The sequence below is a fragment of the Microtus pennsylvanicus genome, chromosome 1, assembly GCF_037038515.1.
Source record: "Microtus pennsylvanicus isolate mMicPen1 chromosome 1, mMicPen1.hap1, whole genome shotgun sequence".
Lineage (NCBI taxonomy): Eukaryota > Metazoa > Chordata > Mammalia > Rodentia > Cricetidae > Microtus > Microtus pennsylvanicus.
The window spans coordinates 135,166,373-135,184,813 of record NC_134579.1 but is presented as its reverse complement, the minus strand read 5'-3'; the positions used below and the strand labels follow the sequence as shown (position 1 = coordinate 135,184,813).

Below are 18,441 nucleotides of genomic sequence, written 5' to 3'. Positions count from 1 at the left end.
ATGTCTGTGTGAGGTTGCCATATTCTCTGGAACTGAAGTTACAAACAGTTGTGAGCTGCCACGTGGGTGCTGGGCTGTCCCCGGGCATCTCCTCTTTCTCCCTCGTTCTCTTCTCCCTCTAGAGCCTAGATTCCTCTTCTTACTTACTCTCTCTGCCCACTGGTCCCACCTATCCCTCTTCTGCCTAGCTGTTGGCCAACCAGCTTTTAGTTACACCAATCAGGTGCTTAGGCAAGCAAAGCAACACATCTTTACATCATTAAACAAATGCAAAACAGCTCTGCCTACTTAAAATAATAATATCCCACAGCAGCTTACCTGTGACCATCAAAGAGTTCACACTAATGTGAACACTTATGAATGCAAGAAATGTGGGAAGGTCTTTCACGGGGACTCGAACTTTACCCGCCATCAAGGAACTCATGGTGGTGAGAAACCATATGAACATAGGAATGCTGGGAAGCCTTGAGTTCCAGATGAGGACTTACTACCACCAGGACATTCACAGGGCTGAGAAGCTGTAGGAGTGTAAAAGTCTGTGGAAAGTCAGGCTCTGAGTCAGTGTCACGGAATTCACAGACAAAATGGGCATGGACGTGACAAAACAGACAATAGCTATGAACATGACCTAAGTCTCCCCGTCCCCTCCAACCTGCCCAGGAAGCAGAATGCTAACGAATCCCCCACCTCGGTTATTGTTTTGATATAAAAGCCATTTGGCTAATAAACTCAGGTGATCTTCAGGATTTGAATGAACCCTGAGACTCCCTCCTGATATTGTCGTGTGAACTGTACCTCATTTATTCCCACACCTTCACTCTGATGCGAGAAATAGTTTGTCCTGGCTGGTCCCCGACACTCCAGAAGACAGTATATGCTTTGAATCAGGGTTCAATATAAGGTACTGTTTCTCCTATTGCCAGAATCCATGGGTCCAGGAATCAAGAGGTGGAAAAGGACTAATTCCACTCACTATCACCCCTAGTGACCCACTAGGCAAATTTTTACTTCTTGTTCCTGTGCCCTTATGTTCTGCTGGCCTGGAAGTCTGGGTCCCAGGTGGGGGAGAGCTGTCTGGAGCCACAGCAAACATTCCACGGAGCTGGGAATTCAGGCTTCCCTTTGGCCACTTTGGGCTTCTGCTGCCCTGAAGTCAACAGGTTAAGAAAGGAATAACACTGTCAGGAGGGGAGAATGATCCCGATTACCAAGGGAAGATTGAATTGCTTCCCCACAATGGAGGTCTGAATGATTACATGTGGACTGCAGGAGATCCTTTAGGGCGTCTCTTGGTGCCACCATGTCCCGCCATTAAAGTCAATTGGAAATTGTAACAGCCTACTCCACACAGGATTCACAGAATTAGGGTTCAGACACATCAGGAATGAAAGGATGGATGAGTCCCTCCTCCAGGAAGGTTCTTGCCCAGGGGGGCGGAGCTAGGAAATACAGAATGGGTAGTAGAGAAAGGTAGTAGTTATACATACCAGCTAAAGCCACATGACCAGTTGCAAAAAAGAGATCCTAATTGGTGTGCTTTTGTTATATTTTGTTAAGAATGCATTTGTACAGATATTTGTTTTCTTTCTTCAATCTCTTTATCAGGTGCTATAACTACAATTAAGAGAAAATCAATGGTTATCATATTTAAGTCTGAGATGTTGAATGAGTGTTCCCCAAGGGATATTACCAACTATTTTAAATTTATAATGCATTTGCATCTGTATGAGGGAGAGTTATATCCCATTAGGTGTATTGTGGCCTGGTCAAATGTATAATGCATTTGCGATTTGTGTGTGGGATGATTATATCATGTGAGCAATAATTATGAACTGGTTATCATTTTCACTCAGAAATTAAGCATGATAGAAGGTGATATGATTGTGTATCAAGATGGCAAGATGAGGATTTGTGATGGGTCTCGACTGTCAAGTTGACTATATCTGGAATTCTCTATAACCCGCGCTGCTGGGTGCACCTGGATAGGACCTTTTTCTTAATTGGATCATTTGAAGTGGGAAGACCCACTTTTAATCCAACTCTTTTAAGGTGGGAGATTCACGTTTAATCTGTGCCATACCTTCTGCTGGCAACCTATATAAGGGCATGGAAGAAGGAGGGCTCTCTCTTCGCCTGCTTGCTGTTGCTGGATGTAGGTTCCATGAGGACTTGAATGTGTCCACATTATTTATTTTTCATTTCCAAGACAATGTGTAGATCTCTTCTGCTTGTAAAAGGTTTACACGTTCCAGATAAAGCTGGGCTTGTCTGACCATCATCCCTGCTATCAGCTCCTCCCAGTATAACCAATGTATTTGTTTTAGCTACTTTCCTATTGCCGTGAAGAGACGACTTGACCAAAGGGGGGAATTTTTATTTTTGAGACAGGATCTTTCTGTGCACCCCTGGCTGGTCTGGAACTCATACCATAGAACAGGCTGGTCTCAAACTCAGAGATCCACCTGTCTCCACCTCCTGTAGAAAACTACTCTTAATTGGGGGCTTGTCTGCAGTTTCATCATGGTGGAGAGTGTGACATCTGGCAGGCAGGTGTGTCACTAGAGCAGTCGCTGAGAGCTCACGTCGGACCCAAAAGTTAGAGACTAGGCCTGGCTTGGGCTTTAGATACCTCCAAGGCCACCCACAGTGACACACCTCTTCCAACAAGGCCACACCTCCTAACCTTTCCTAAACAGCTTACCAGCTAGGAAATGGATAAATGAATGATTTAAATGTGTGCCCTGGCAATGCAGAAGCAGGCATGGGCAGCCCGGATGTGACGGTTCTGTTGATCTTGTCCATATTGGGTCTCATGGTCTAATTGATGAGGACAACACCAGATCTCATTACAGATGGTGTGAGTCACCATGTGGTTGCTGGGAATTGAACTCAGGACTTTTGGAGAGCAGGCAGTACTCTTAACTGCTGAGCCATCTCTCCAGCCTCTTACCAACCAAATTCCAAATATATGAGCTTGTGGAGGCCATTTTCGTTCAAACCAGCATATTAGTCTTCCAGATTTTTAAGGGATATATGTATATATATTTCTGGCATATACATGGTTATATGGGAATGATTAGAGTACTTAAAATGTTTGTAATGTATATTTTTAAACTGTGTCTAACAAAATAAATGGTTAACATTAGACATCAAAATTATCTTCCAAGCTTCATTTTTATGTAAAAAGTTCAAAATAATTTTTCATAAAAATAAAGACTATCAATTTTTCATTGTTCCCCATAGTATAACTCTAATAGAAAATATCACGCCTAAATTACTTTTCAGATAAAGTGCTTACATTTTCCTGATCATCCAATAAGTATTCAAGGAAGAAATAACTCGACCATCATTTTTTCACAGTCAACACGATCGCACAGTCATACGCTGATGGAACCCCTGGACTCGGTATGAGATACTAACAGAAGAAAAGCATATTTATATAATAAAAATCATTATGGCCAACTAGTGAATTATACCAGAAGTACGTAGTGACCCTTCACGAGCAACTCGCTATGGCTGAAGTCTGTGTGGAGCAATCCCACAGAGGTATAAAATCGCATTGCCACCAGTACAGTTCATGTCACAGAATAGCTAGCCGACTTTGCAGTTACCTTTCTGACGTGGGCCTACATTTCCCAGACTCCTCGCGTCCGGAACGCCGCTTCGGTTTCGTTTCCTCGCGAGAGTTCGGGGCACTAAGGAGGGCAGTGTCCGTAGACGAGTTCGTTAGGCGTCTCGCGGAGCCGGTGGTCCCGAAGTCAGGGGCTGCAGGCTGAACCCTGAGATGCACTCCCGTGGAGGTGGGAGTGTCAGGAACGCCTGAAGGATGTGTCTGTGACTTAGGTGGCCATGTCTCCGCTGGGTGTGCTGCAAGCCTGCCAGCTTTGGGAGCCTGGTTTGTGGTTGGTGTGAGGTGGAGATGTTTCTTGACAGTGGTTGTGACAGCCCCACGTGTATCGCGGAGGAGAGGAAGGGTGTTGTTGTAACCAGGTGGTAGGATGTGTGTGTGTCACTTGGAGGTTGTTAGACGTGCCTGGTATCCTGTGCATAACTGGTTTGGCTGTGTAGACGGGTGTGATGGCAGTGGCGCCGAGATGGTCGCTGCTGGTTTCCGTGGCCTGTGACTTCCGTGGTTTTCCCATCTGGGTGATTGTCTGACGTGTGTGTGTGTGTGTGTGTGTGTGTGTGAGAGAGAGAGAGAGAGAGAGAGAGAGAGAGAGAGAGAGAGAGGGAGAGAGAGAGAGAGAGAGAGAGAGAGAGAGAGAGAGAGAGAGAGAGAGATTGACTGAGGGACTGTATATGCTGTTTTCATGAACGTCAATAAAATAGAATTACCCTTGTAAAAGAGTGTCGCTGTCGCCTACAGTTTGTTTTTTGTGCATGCTTGGATCCTGTTTAAGTGCTCAGTGTAGCACTAAACCATGAAATTGTGGCTCTAGCTATGTGGCTATGGAGATTTTATTCCATGTGACTTCGTGTGGTCATTAGTATGTTTTGTACCTATGATCTTACCCTAGTTCGGTAGGGTAAAATTTTGTTTGGAATTCATTTGGGAGCTGAATCTTTCGAAGGATCCTGAATTTCTCGTGACTTTGTGTCTCTCCCCAAATCCCTCCCAGAATTTAAGGACTTAGCCTCTGTTTGGCCACAGTGGTTACTCATCCATTCAGACATGGCCAGGATCGATTCGGCTCTGCCATCCCTCCTCATCCCCCCTGGGAAATATAGTTTTGTTGCTGGTTCTCAGTGCTCCTTGATCTTATAGCCAAGGAAATTCGCAGACAGAAAACCAGAGAATTGAGATTCCGAGTGAAGCTATAAGCCTAGTATTTAGATGATACTTCGAGATTCGATAGCACCCCAAGACAGGATGCTAAGAACGGGTTTCAGGAGTGGGAAATAATTGCTGTGGAGGCTAGAGCCCATGACACTGCCCTCTAGTGGGCAACTTTAAGCCTAGACATAAATCCAAGCCTGAAACAGCTTGACCTTGTCCGTTTCCAATACTAGTCTCCGGACTTTGTATTAGATGAGAGATGGACTGTGGGGTTGGAGGGAGAGGGTGTAATTTAGACAATGACAAGAATGACATGGCATCTCGGTTTACTCTTTCTCTTAGGGTACAACACAGAAGAGAAAAGATGGCCGTTGTATGTTGAAGAGAAGTTTGAGGTAAGGAGATACTTGTTTCTATAGCTACCTTTATTGTGTCAAGACATAATCTTCGCTACATTGTTGTTTTTATAAATATCTATACCTATGTCTTCTCTTATAATGAGAACAAGGCAATTTATTTATTTATTATTTTTGAGGCAGGGCCTCACCGTCTGGTTTGAACTTCTTTATATAGACCAGACTGGCCATGAAATCATAGAGACCTGACTTTAAAACAGAGAGAGAAATTGTAGTTCTGTTTTTAAAAACTTTATATATTTTTATTTTATATGCATTGGTGTTTTGTCATGAGTATCATGTCCCCTGGAACTGGAATTACAGACAGTTGTGAGCTACCATGTGGGTGCTGGGAATTAAACTCAGAACCCCTGGAAGAGCAGCGAGTGCTCTTAACTGTTGAGCTATCTCCCCAGCCCCATAAAGACCCATCTTTCTCTTCCTCCCAAGTTCTGGGATTAAAGACATGTGCTATGCCAACGGCTATTGATTTTTATAGCTTGAGATTAATAAAAATGTATAGTTGTAATAGATGTTTTCCAGTAGTGGTTAAATTTATAAAGAATGGATTTGATGCTCATGGAATATAAGAGCACTCTTGTATTGTCTATCTTTCTTAATGTTTGAGGGGTTTTAGCTTTTTAAATTTATGTTTTTATCAACACAATCTTGTTGTACAGCGCAGACCAGGTCAAACTCTTGCCCCAGCCTTCATGAATGTGCTGCCCTATCTTTGTCTTCAGTTTTGTTTGCTTTTTATCTGTTTAGCTAGAAAATAAAGTTTTGTGGTTTTGTACTTGAATGACTATGTTCTGTAGTAATAGGGGCGGCAGGGGCTATGTCCCCAAAACCCCAGCCGCCTGCCCGGCTAGCTTATGCCCCGAAATAATTACACAGACACTGTATTCATTTAATCACTGCTTGGCCCTTAGCTCTAGCCCTTACTGGCTAATTCTGATATCCCAATCAACCCATCTCTAATAATCTGTGGCACCGGTCTTACCGGGAAGATTCTAGCCTAAGTCCATCCTGGGTCGGAGCTTCATAGCGTGCATCTTCCCTGGAGCAGGTAGCATGGCGTCTCTCTAAAGCGTCTGCTCAGGAGAGAAGAGCTGTGGAGTCTGAGCTCACTTCCTCTTCCTCCCGGCATTCTGTTCTGTTTACTCCACCCACCTAAGGGTGGGCCTATCCAATGGGCCTAGCAGTTTCTTTATTGCTTAGCCAATGAAATCAACAGATTGATATATGACACTCCCACATCACTTCCCCTTTTTCTGTTTAAACAAAAAAAGGAAGGCTTTAACCTTAACATAGCAAAATTACATATAACAAAACAGTTATCAAGCAAAAATTACAATAATCTTTATCATAACTAAGGAAAACTATAACTATAACTAACTATTCTTAACTCCATCAAAGACTCCAGAAAGATACAATACTACATAAGCAAACAAGAAAAAAGCAACTTTTAAAACTCTAGAAATGACAGAGACATCTCGCTGCCTGGACAGTCACCCAAAGTTCCTCTGTACCGTTGGGGCATCCATCTTCAGCCTTCAGGCCCATGGTATCCAGCAGACATTTCCATAAAGCAGGAAAATTCAAAGTCAGTTCAGTCACTATCTGTTGTGTCCTGCAGAATGTCTCGCAGACTCTTTCATGAATCAGGAACCCCGAAAGATCATCTCACCTTAGGCAAGTTCAGTAGTCCTCTCTCTGCGGGTTCTCTGTGTCCAGTTTATGCAATAGTCCAGGCAAGAGCAGTTTCTTGCCCAAATGGCTATCAAACTCCATAAGGATCCTCTTAGATGCCCCTCTTCCTCTTGAAGTAGAATGGTGCTGCCAGGAGCAGAGTGTCTCATTGTCATGAAAAGTCCTCAGTTATTAAAACATTAAATGTCCTATTCTGTAATCTTTGAAAGACATGAAGAATGTCTATCTAAAATATATCTCTATATATCTAGAAAATCTAACATGACTACAAGCTTGACTATTACTGATGATTATCCACTAATCTGTATTTCTTAATTATACATTACATTTTTTTAATGAACTACACAATCACAATATCTTAATCAATAGCAAAAATATGCATATACATATGACAAAATTGACCTTAAAATCCATACTAATGCAAATTATTCATACCTATATCATTTCCCCCTTTAAATGTAAAAGAACATTTATAAACAATATTTGGGAACATGGGCACAGTTTTTTCTCTCCAAACTGCTTCCTGCTGAATGGGGGCGTCGTTAATTAGGTCTTTCATGGTATAACCTGTGTGCTAGTTTCATCTCAGTTGGCAGTTGAGCAAAGCAATTTTCTGAAGATGTTCACCGCAAACCTTCAGGAGGACGTGGTCCATCATACCAAATCGGAATAGAAGAAATCCATAGAGTCTCATCCTCTGTGAAAACAAAAGAAGACTCTCTCCAAAGCATCATATCCTTAGACCCAAATTCCGAAGTCAAGATACCTTTAGAACATATGTGTAGGTTCAGCTTAGCAGCCCATATAATGAAATGTCTCTCTGTACTTAGCTCCTTCACAGTTAAAAATTTTAAAGAAAACACAATGTACATAATCCAGACTCTCTGTGAATTTTCCATCTTTACGCGGCTTATTTTTCTTTATTTCTTTTAATCTAACTATCTGTACTCTGTCTCTTTAAAGACTTTACCTCTTTTTTTTTTAATCATCAACTTTATTCTCTATATTCTTTTTCTTCTCTCTCTCTCTCAAGCCTACGTACATTCATCCAACAGTGTGACTCATTTAGTGGTCTGAATCTGTCCTATTGTGAATCTACAATTTTTTACTATCCAGGAGCACTTTTGATCTGTGCCTTTAAATCACTAGGCACTTAAGAATCTAAGCTGTGACATTCCTATGTTAACTTTTTGCTTTTTGAGCGCATATCTTTGACCTGGAATAACCCTGTAGACCAGGCTGTCTTTGAACTCTCTGAGATCCTCCTGTCTCTGCCTCCCAGGCATTGGGATTAAAGGTGTTTGCTACTACACCTTGAACTCACAGAGATCTGTTTGTCTCTGCCTTTTGGGCACTGGGATTAAAGGCGTGTTCTACCACACCTTGAAGTCACAGAGGTCTATCTCCCTCTGCCTCCCAAGTGTTGGGATTAAAGGTGTGTACACACAACAACTCTCTTCCTTTTTTTTTTTTTGTTTTTTGCTTTAAGAACTTCAACTTTCAGCTTGCATATATTTTAACACACTTTAAACCATTCAGAAATTTTCTCTGTCTTTGAATCTCTCTTTAACTGTATATCTCTCTTTTTCTGACCACATGAGCCTTTAAATTACTGAGCAATATCAGTAGGACTAAAGGCGTGGCTTTGCGGGCTAGATGTAGCCCATTCCTTAGCTTTCCAGCCTCATGGCTGAGGTACTGGCTGTAAGGTCCCTGCCAGCCAGCGAGCTACAACAGACAACACTCAAGTCCTCTCTCTGTAGCCGGCCCTCCTGCCTCAAACAGTCAGAGTTTGCCCTGGCAGGATGGCCCAGAAAGCCGGCATTTTTAAACAACACAGGTTTGTTCCTGCTGCTGAGTCAGGAAAATTTCAAAATGGAGGACATACCATTTTGTGCTAGCTCTGGGGCCACCAGGTAGGAGCGGCGCTCAGCACTTCAATTCTGAGACTGAGCATGCAGCACAGAAATTCTTTTCATCCAAGTTACATCCAAATCTGACATGCAGGCCGGGCGGTGGTGGCGCACGCCTTTAATCCCAGCACTCGGGAGGCAGAGGCAGGCGGATTTCTGTGAGTTCGAGACCAGCCTGGTCTACAGAGCTAGTTCCAGGACAGGCTCCAAAATCACAGAGAAACCCTGTCTCGAAAAACCAAAAAAAAAACAAAAAAACAAATCTGACACGCAGAGCACTGCGCAGTCTGAAAACACTTCTCTGTATGGCAGCAGGAATCCGCTATGCTCTTCCGCCTGCCTAAGCCTGATTCTGCCTTCTGCCCAGGAGCAGGCGGGGAGCTCTGAGTCATCGTCAAGGTCTCAGAGCACTCTCCTTCCAATCCCAAGCGGGAACACAAACATAAAGCCAGAGTTTGCACTGGGGGCACAGCCCCAGGAAGCCACGCTTTGAAATGACACAGCGTTTTTTCTGCTGCTGATGCTGAATCAGGAAATCTCTCTACAGCACGCCACCAACAAACAGCAAAAATCTGTGTTAAACTCTCTCTCCCTTATTTTTAAGCCTTCTCAGGTTTTTTAAGTGGGTTTAGTCCATCACGTGGGCGCCATTTGTAGTAATAGGGGCGGCAGGGGCTATGTCCCCAAAACCCCAGCCGCCTGCCCGGCTAGCTTATGCCCCGAAATAATTACACAGACACTGTATTCATTTAATCACTGCTTGGCCCTTAGCTCTAGCCCTTACTGGCTAATTCTGATATCCCAATCAACCCATCTCTAATAATCTGTGGCACCGGTCTTACCGGGAAGATTCTAGCCTAAGTCCATCCTGGGTCGGAGCTTCATAGCGTGCATCTTCCCTGGAGCGGGTAGCATGGCGTCTCTCTAAAGCGTCTGCTCAGGAGAGAAGAGCTGTGGAGTCTGAGCTCACTTCCTCTTCCTCCCGGCATTCTGTTCTGTTTACTCCACCCACCTAAGGGTGGGCCTATCCAATGGGCCTAGCAGTTTCTTTATTGCTTAGCCAATGAAATCAACAGATTGATATATGACACTCCCACATCAATGTTCCATGTGTACAACTAAGAAGATACTAAGGTCAGACATAAGCAAGGCCTCGTACAGCATGAAAAGGCTCCATCCTTTTACAGATGAAGGTGGGATACAAAGCATGGGCAGGAGACTCTAACTTAATTAGCTCTCTGTAATCCTCAGCCCTTCTCTCTGAGCCACTGTGTTTCCATATCCGGGAGCCTCCCTATGTTTCTCCACGCCTGCTAAACTCATGATTTAATGATGACCCGATTTAATCTGCTCATTGCTACTCACGGCCAAAGGTGAACACGGCCCTGCTCTCCCCTGCTGCACCTGCTGGCTCCCTGGGTCAGAGTGATTCTGGGTGGGCATGGTGGCTATTGCCTCCTCAATCACCATGCCTGGCTGTTAGGGGAGTTCTGGATGGGCAAACCATCTCCACACCTAGCATAACTTCTTGCTGGAGAAAAATGAGCCCTCCTTAGCCTGGGCGGATAATTGCCCTTCCTTGAAACAGCCTTGATTGGCTTCACTTGTGCAGTTCCATCAGCAACATCTTCTATGACCCGCTCCCCGGGCAGAGCCTCTCAGAAGGTGTGTGACCCGCTCCCGGGGTGAGAGCCTCTCAGAAGGTGTGTGACCCGCTCCCGGGGTGAGAGCCTCTCAGGTGTGTGACCCGCTCCCGGGGTGAGAGCCTCTCAGAAGGTGTGTGACCCGCTCCCGGGGTGAGAGCCTCTCAGGTGTGTGACCCGCTCCCGGGGTGAGAGCCTCTCAGAAGGTGTGTGACCTGCACCCCAGGGTGAAAGCCTCTCAGGTGTGTGACCCGCTCCCGGGGTGAGAGCCTCTCAGAAGATGTGTGACCCGCTCCCGGGGTGAGAGCCTCTCAGAAGGTGTGTGACCCGCTCCCGGGGTGAGAGCCTCTCAGAAGGTGTGTGACCCGCTCCCGGGGTGAGAGCCTCTCAGGTGTGTGACCCGCTCCCGGGGTGAGAGCCTCTCAGAAGGTGTGTGACCCGCTCCCGGGGTGAGAGCCTCTCAGAAGGTGTGTGACCCGCTCCCGGGGTGAGAGCCTCTCAGAAGGTGTGTGACCCGCTCCCGGGGTGAGAGCCTCTCAGGTGTGTGACCCGCTCCCGGGGTGAGAGCCTCTCAGAAGGTGTGTGACCCGCTCCCGGGGTGAGAGCCTCTCAGAAGCTCCCCGGCATACAGTTTGGCTTCCATCAGCGTTCTCTTAGGAACTCCAGCTCGACACAACTCTGCGACATTTGTCTTTGAGGACAGACAACACTCTCCTTGGCTTTACCTTTTGACTGTCTCTCCTGGGTTGTGCTCCCACTTCATGGACTCTTTCCGTGCTAGTCAGTCACAGATCTGCCAAAGTTTTTCCTACTTCACCAAGATCTTGTCCAGCCAAGAGGCCCAGCAGCACCGCTAAAGCTCCACCCCAGTCTCGGGTGTGGATCAACCTTTTGTGTAACTCCTCTAGGAATACAGTTCTGTCTGGCCCCGTGAACGGGGTTCAAACACAGGTTCTCTTACTCCTACTTCCTTCAATAGCAGCGGAGCCTCTACACCCTGCTGTTTGTGAGGACCGCAGCCGGAGACAAGCAGGTGTTCCTAATGGCTCTGACTTCCCTCACGCTGTCGCGGCTTCTGCAGCCTTTGCCTTATGTCCGGGAGATGGATGCTACATTTCTCAGTTATCCTGCCTCCACAGCAGCCAGACCGATGCCGTCTGCTCCTGTGTTCCACAGCTTCACAAGCTAGACTGGGACCGACTCTTTGATGGCTTGTTTAAGTCTTCCCCAGCTCCAGCAGCCCAAGTGGTGCTATCCTGACGGTCCTAGTTGCTCATATGGGACCTTTGCTAAGGCCCCATCTGCAGGCTGGATCGTAGATTGTCTTCTTTCTGTATTAAGGTTGGACCCGAGTAGTATCTTTAACTGCTTTTACCACCGGCCTCTCTCCTCATTTCATCTCAGTCACTAATGAGGCTGACTTGGCTGCATCTCTCTTGTTGCATTTGCTGCCATCTCGGCCTGGCATGCATTTCTGTCTACACACAACAGTGGCCAGGAGGCCTCTGCTGCTGTGTGGCAGCAATCTTGACCCTTGTGTGCTAATTTCAAAGGCTGCAAAGCTCCCTGTAATCCTTTAACTGTTTTCAGGTCTTCTCCATATTCATGCGGTGAGCCCCACTCATGAAGCAGGCATGGCATCCTGTACACCTAGATGAACACTGCCATGCTGAGACTCCTCCTGCAGACACTGCTAAGCCTAACGCACCCACATACCGTGGGGGGTGCTTCCTCCCACCCCTGGGCTAGGCACAGACCACATCCTTTATTAGGTAGAAAAGAAAAGTGACTGACTTCTGATTCAGGCAGAAAACAACAGCAAATTATTTGTAGGTATGATTTTTTTTTCAGAGGAAAAAGGGAGAGGTCTGTGTTAGTCTGGGCTAGGGTGCTGTGATGTGTTTTGATTGAGCATGCTAATTGGGGTAGCCAAAAGAGGGCTTTTGATTGCTGCAGTTCAATACTTTGATGGATGAACCTTAGTGATAAGCCGTAGGAATGAATCTGGCATAAGAAAGTTTCCAAATAAGGGAATAGAACTCCGTGGCTAGCTTCAGGGATCACTCTATCCGTTTACAAGGGAGAGGGAGGTGGGGAGGGCAAGGCCTGCTCTGCCAAGTTTGACATGCTTGAGCCTCCTAGAGCCCTTCCTTCAGCTTCATAACACAAAGGTCCATCAATACCCATCATACAGGAAAGGACAGCTGAATCTGAATTTCCTCTGTGCATGCTCCCCACTCAAGCTGCTCAGCCTGTTATATTCCTTGCTGCCCAGAGAAGGGACCATGCCGTCATTCCGCCCCAGCTCCGTTGTTTCTGCCGTGCCACTGTTGGCACGCCAGTTAGGTTGTGTGACAGAACTTCCAGGAAGACACCACACACACACACACACACGCTTATATCTACTCACCCTAGATATGGAGCCCATGACGAACCAAAGATTGCATACCAACAAAGTTGGGCTTTGTGAACCAATGAGTTTATTCCAGGAATATGGGTGAGGGTTACTTACAGGAGCAGAAAGGACTCAAAGACAATGGCACCACCAAAGCCCATCCCAGCACAAGCGACACCTCTCAAAAGCTGGGAACCTGAGGCACACGACACAGCCTGCAGTCAGCTGAACAAGGTCGAGAATGTTCCTGCTGCTCCCTCTTAGCCTCTTCTTAGCTTGGCTGCTTTCTTCTTCCAGGCCACTGACCTCAGGGTCTTTGTAGGTTGGCTTGTCTGAGAATCTTTGTAGCTTCCTCCCATCCAAGGGGAAACCAGTGAGTTTGGTTGGGGTCTGTCAGTTAGTTTGTGAGATTTACTACACACTTTTAGTTACCTCGTTTACTTGTCGTTTAGACAAGTTTGTTAACAGTGCTTGTTCCTGGAGCCTCCTTCCTAACTGAGCACTCTTAAGAATGAGGTCCCCGTTCTGATCATTTTTATAATGGCACTTGTGTCTTTCTAGTCTAACCTATATTTTTGTACCTATTTAACAGTACATCTGGCAACTTAACAAATTAAGAATTTTTATTTTAGGTGTATGAATGTTTTGCCTGCATGTGTGTCCTATATGACTGCAGATACTCATGACGCCAGAAGAGGGCATCAGATACTCTGGAACTGGAGTTACAGATGGTTGTGAGCCATTATGTGGGTGCTGGGATTCAAACCCTGGTCATCAAAAAGAGCAACAAGTGCTCTTAAATTTCTTAAGATTTGTTTGTTTTATATATATATATGGGTATTTTGCCTGAATATATGAATGCATGCCTGGTACCCCCAGAAGTTAGGGAACATTGGAATAGAAGTGAAGTTGGGTGGTTGTGAGGCACCATATAGGTGCTGGGAATTCTGGTCCTCTTCAAGAAGAGCAAGTGCTCTTAACTACTGAGCCATATATCCAGCTCCACATACAGCATCTTTGACTAGGAACACTGATCTAACAGAAGATTTTTATAAGATAGAGATTCCTCTGATTTTATAAGATAAGCAAGTTGGTACATAACAAAAAGAAATCTTTGAATTTCTCAGTATGTGGCTTTCCTTGTTTGAGTCAGGGCCTTTCTGGGGAGCCCACACTGGTCTTGAACTTGCTTATTTAGCTTCCATGGCTCCCAGACTCACTCTGAATTCCAGGCTGACCTCAAATTTATCTTGTCTTCATCAGCCTCTCATCCTGGGATTGCAGAAAGAGCTTTATAAACCTCAAGGTTAGGAAATGGCTAGGGACTAACTGCAGAGAGATCAGGAATGTGGAACTGACCAATACTGGTAATTGGATCATTTTGAAACTCAATATTCAGTTGTGAGGTTGAATGTATATACTTGGGATGATATATTTCTATTTTTCTATTTTTTGGATGGGAAAAGGAGATTTTAAGAGTGATAAATAGTAATAAGTAATATTCAAAAGAAACAATTCTAATAACCTTAAATTTCAAAAATGAAAATCAGAACTACTTCTTATACAATAGTCTATAAAAAGATTACATTACTGGTGACATAGGAAGTGCTTATGACGCATCCTGTGTGATAGCTATTCTTGTTTGGCAACATGACTACATCCTGGAATTAACTACAAACCAAAAATAGAGGGCACACCTCTGAGGGATTTCTGCTTAATTTGAAGTGGTAAAATCTCCTAATCCAGATCTTGAGGCAGGAAGACACACTTTTAATCCAGACCTTTAATCTAGATCTTATCTGGGGTCCACCTTCTGCTGGGAGCTTATCTAAGGAGAGGGAGAAGGAAGGATTTGCTCTTTGCCCGCTTGCTCTCGCTTCGCTAGCAGGTCTCTTTCACTGGCATTAGAGCCTACTGCTTTGGTATTCCAGCACTTACTGAAGACAGCTGAGACATCCAGCCTCAGACTGAGCAACGACTGGATTCTTGGACTTTCCGTTCATAACCAGCCATTGTTGGATTAGCTGGACCACAGCCTGGAAGTCCTTCTAATAAATCCTCTGTGTGTGTGTGTGTGTGTGTGTGTGTGTGTGTGTGTGTGTGTATGAGAGACGGGAGAGATTCATTCTATAAGTTCTGCCGCTCTAGAGAACACTGACTAATATAATCTGATATAATGGTGACTATAAGGACTCAAGATTCTTTAGTATTAAGAATCGTATAAGGTTGTACCAGCCATGTCTTTCCACAGTTTGAAAGTCACAGTTCATGAAACAAGACTCTGAATCTGGAATGTGAATTTCCAGCAGGGGAGGCTAGGGACTGAAAGAGCACGCAAGATGTTCTGAGAACCTAGGGTGTCTCTTGCCCTGAGGTTCTTTAGAAACAGCTACTTGCAAAGATAGAATATAATCAATAACTATGTTTATAAGAAATAGAGTGTTTCGCTTATTAGGTTGCCAGGGATAACAAAGACTGTGAAGTATGGGAAGAAACATATGTGAACATAACAAACCCATGTGTCTTTTTGTTTGTTTGTTTGTTTTTCGAGACAGAGTTTCTCTGTGTTGCTTTGGAACCTGTTTGGGAACTAGCTCTTGTAGACTAGGCTGGCCTCAAACTCATAGAGATCCATCTGCCTCTGCCTCCCGAGTGCTGGGATTAAAGGAGTGCACTACCACTGCCCAGTCTTTTTTTTTCCCCATGTGTCTTAAGAAATAGAACATTCTAGCTTCCTTGAGGAAACGTCTGTTGTCCTCATGTGCCGTGGGTCAGAATGTCTAGATGTGGAATGTGTTTCTTTCTCAGTTAAGGCTGTTGGCAATTGGGTATGACAGCACAGGCCTGTGATCCCAACACCAAGGGAGGGAGGCGGAATGCAGAGTTCAAGGCCAACCTGGTATTTGTGAGAAACTGTCAAAACCAGGAAATAACATCAAAAAAGATTTTACAGGGAAAAAAATTCAATCATTTTTCTTAATCCTAAACAGCAGAGAGAAACAGCATTTGTTGAATGTGTGATATCCAACTTAAGTATTTTTCTAGGGTATTTGTATATGCTGTTTCATCAAAGAAACGGGGGCATTGTATGGACTGTATTCACTCCAGACTTACAGTGCAATGAGAAAACTGGAACCCACTTAGACCTCATCGCTTAATTCTGTGCTGTCTGTCTATGTCAGAAGCCTCTGTCTTTCGCTTGGCAGTGCCCGTTATGGAGGCTCCTTTCTCATCTCCCTCCATTGAGGAGCCGTGTTGTTCGTTTCTGAAGTCAGCCATGTGCAGGAGTGTTGCTTTGACTTCTCACGGGAAGAGTGGACATGCCTGGACTCTACTCAAAGGGATTTGTACAGAGAAGTGATGTCTGGAAAGCTGACTTGGGGTCAGTTGGTAAGAATTTCTGTCCCTTGTATCTTATGACCTAAGTTTTTTAAAAATCATGTATTTACTTTATGTGTATGAGTTTTGCCTACACATGTTCATGTGTACATGCCTGTAGTGCTTGTGGAGGCCAGAAGAGGATGCCAGGTCCTCTGGAACAGATGGTTGTGAATCACGAGGTAGGTGTTGAGAATTGAACCTAGATCCTCTGGAAGAGCAGCCAGTGCTCTTAACCTCCGAGTCAACCCTTTTCAATTTCTGAATTTTAAGTTATTTAACAGTGTTGTGTGGGCTTAGTGTCTGCCTATGCCTGTAAGTTCAGCACTCCAGAGGTTGAGACAGGAAGATCGTAAGCTTCAGGCCAGCCTGGACTACATAAGATGAGAAAAAGAACAGAGAGGGACAGCGTGGCTCAGGTTCCTACATCATAGCACTCAGAATCCCAGCCCAGACACCAAGCAGCATGAGAGAGTCCAGAACACCGCTTTAGCTTTTCACTTTTCATGTGGCTTTTTCAGAACGCTCAGACTTACTTGAGCAGAACAGAAGACCGCGTTTGCTCTGTCTCTGAGTTGTCAGTTGTGGGTTTTTCTTTGTTTGTTTTTAGCTTTTAGCCTACCAATTCTTTATGCATTCTCACCCTCATTTTTAAGCTTTTTATATTTTTCACAACTTATGCTAAATTAACAGAAATAATATTTTTACATTTTTTGAGATAAGGTCTCACTATATAGCTCTGCCTGACCTTGAACTTGCAAGGTTGACCAGGCTGGCCTCAGACTCACAGGGATCCACCTGCCTCTGCCTCCTGAGTGCTGGGATCAAATGGATGTGCGACTATACACCATGATGTTTGGCCAAGATCCTTTTTTTAAAATTAAGATTTATTTTTAAAATTTTGCTCTTGCTGGGTGTGGTGGCACATGCTTTTCATCCCAGGACTCCAAAGGCAGAGGCAGGCAGATCTCTCTGAATTCAAGGCTAGCTTGTTCTACAAAGCCAGTTCCAGGACAGCCTGGAAAAACCTGGTCTAAAAAAACCAAATAATTAAAAAAATAAATTTTACTTTTATGTGGTTTTTGTCTACATGTATGTCTTTATACCAAATGCATTGTCTACAGAGCCTAGTAGAGGGCATCAGATCCGCTGGAGCTGTAATTACATGCAATTGTTAGCTACTATGTAGGTGCTGAGAACCTAACCTATGCCTCACAGAAAAGCAGTACTGAGTTATCTCCACCCTCCACCCGAGGCAGGATTCTTACTGTTCAGGAACAACAATTAAGGAGCACACCACCACTTCCTGACTTGAAAACTTTCTTAATCTCACCCTTTTCCACTCCCAGGCGAGTTTCATTATTCTCTCATCTCAGGTACCCATTATGTATTTTTTTTTTTTTGGCTTTTCAAGACAGGGTTTCTCTGTAGCTTTGGTGCCCGTCCTGGAACTAGCTCTGTAGACCAGGCTGGCCTCGAACTCCCAGAGATCCGCCTGCCTCTGCCTCCCGAGTGCTGGGATTAAAGGCGTGCGCCACCACCACCCAGCATTATGTATTTTAATATAGGAAGTCATTCTAAGCTAATGTGTGTGTGTGTATACATATCATCATCATCATCATCATCATCATCACCATCATCATCATCATCATCATCATCATCAATCACAGCGTGTCGCCATGCCTCGTGACTAAACTTTTCTTTTTGGGTTTCTTTTTTTTTTTTAATTTTTTTTTAATTTTTTATTTTTCTTTTTGGGTTTCTTGAGAGAGGGTTTCTCTGTATAGCCCTGGCTGTCCTGTAACTCACTCTGTAGACCAGGCTGGCCTCGAACTCCCAGAGATCCACCTGCCTCTGCCTCCCGAGTGCTGGGATTAAAGGCGTGCGCCACTACTGCCCAGCAAAGCTAATATTTTCTATTCTGGATAGCAGCATCAAAATCACTTAAGTTGGTTTTTTACTATGGAGGCATGTATAGAATAATATAGAATGGAAAGCCGTATTACTTTAAGGAAACTACATTTGTAGTAAACTTTGCTTTGAATGGTAGATAATGATATGGGTGGGATGTAGTAAGCAATGTTTGGAAAATACTAATATATGCTTGTTACTTACAGATGTTCTTTTCCTGTTGTCTTTTCTGGTATTTTATTTCTATTTCTCTGAAATTATTTACTGTTCTCTTTCAGACTTGACTTTTAGATGTTTGAATAAGGACTTATCTTCA

At 44.5% G+C, this 18,441-nt stretch overlaps 1 protein-coding gene and 1 long non-coding RNA gene across 2 annotated transcripts in view; both read left to right on the top strand.

Moving 5' to 3' along the window:
• The window catches only part of LOC142853589 (uncharacterized), a 37,816-nt gene extending 34,654 nt beyond the window's left edge, over positions 1–3,162 (top strand). Inside the window, exon 10 of the mRNA XM_075978785.1 lies at positions 123–3,162. The gene's annotated coding sequence lies outside the window, so the exon portion shown is untranslated. The remainder of the gene's footprint in view (positions 1–122) is intronic.
• Positions 3,163–3,699: 537 nt separating this feature from the next.
• Positions 3,700–18,427, top strand: LOC142857589 (uncharacterized). Its single transcript, XR_012911835.1, has 4 exons — positions 3,700–3,800; positions 5,120–5,172; positions 16,043–16,226; positions 18,404–18,427. It is a non-coding gene; the product is annotated as an uncharacterized LOC142857589 (long non-coding RNA).
• Positions 18,428–18,441: the final 14 nt, after the last annotated feature.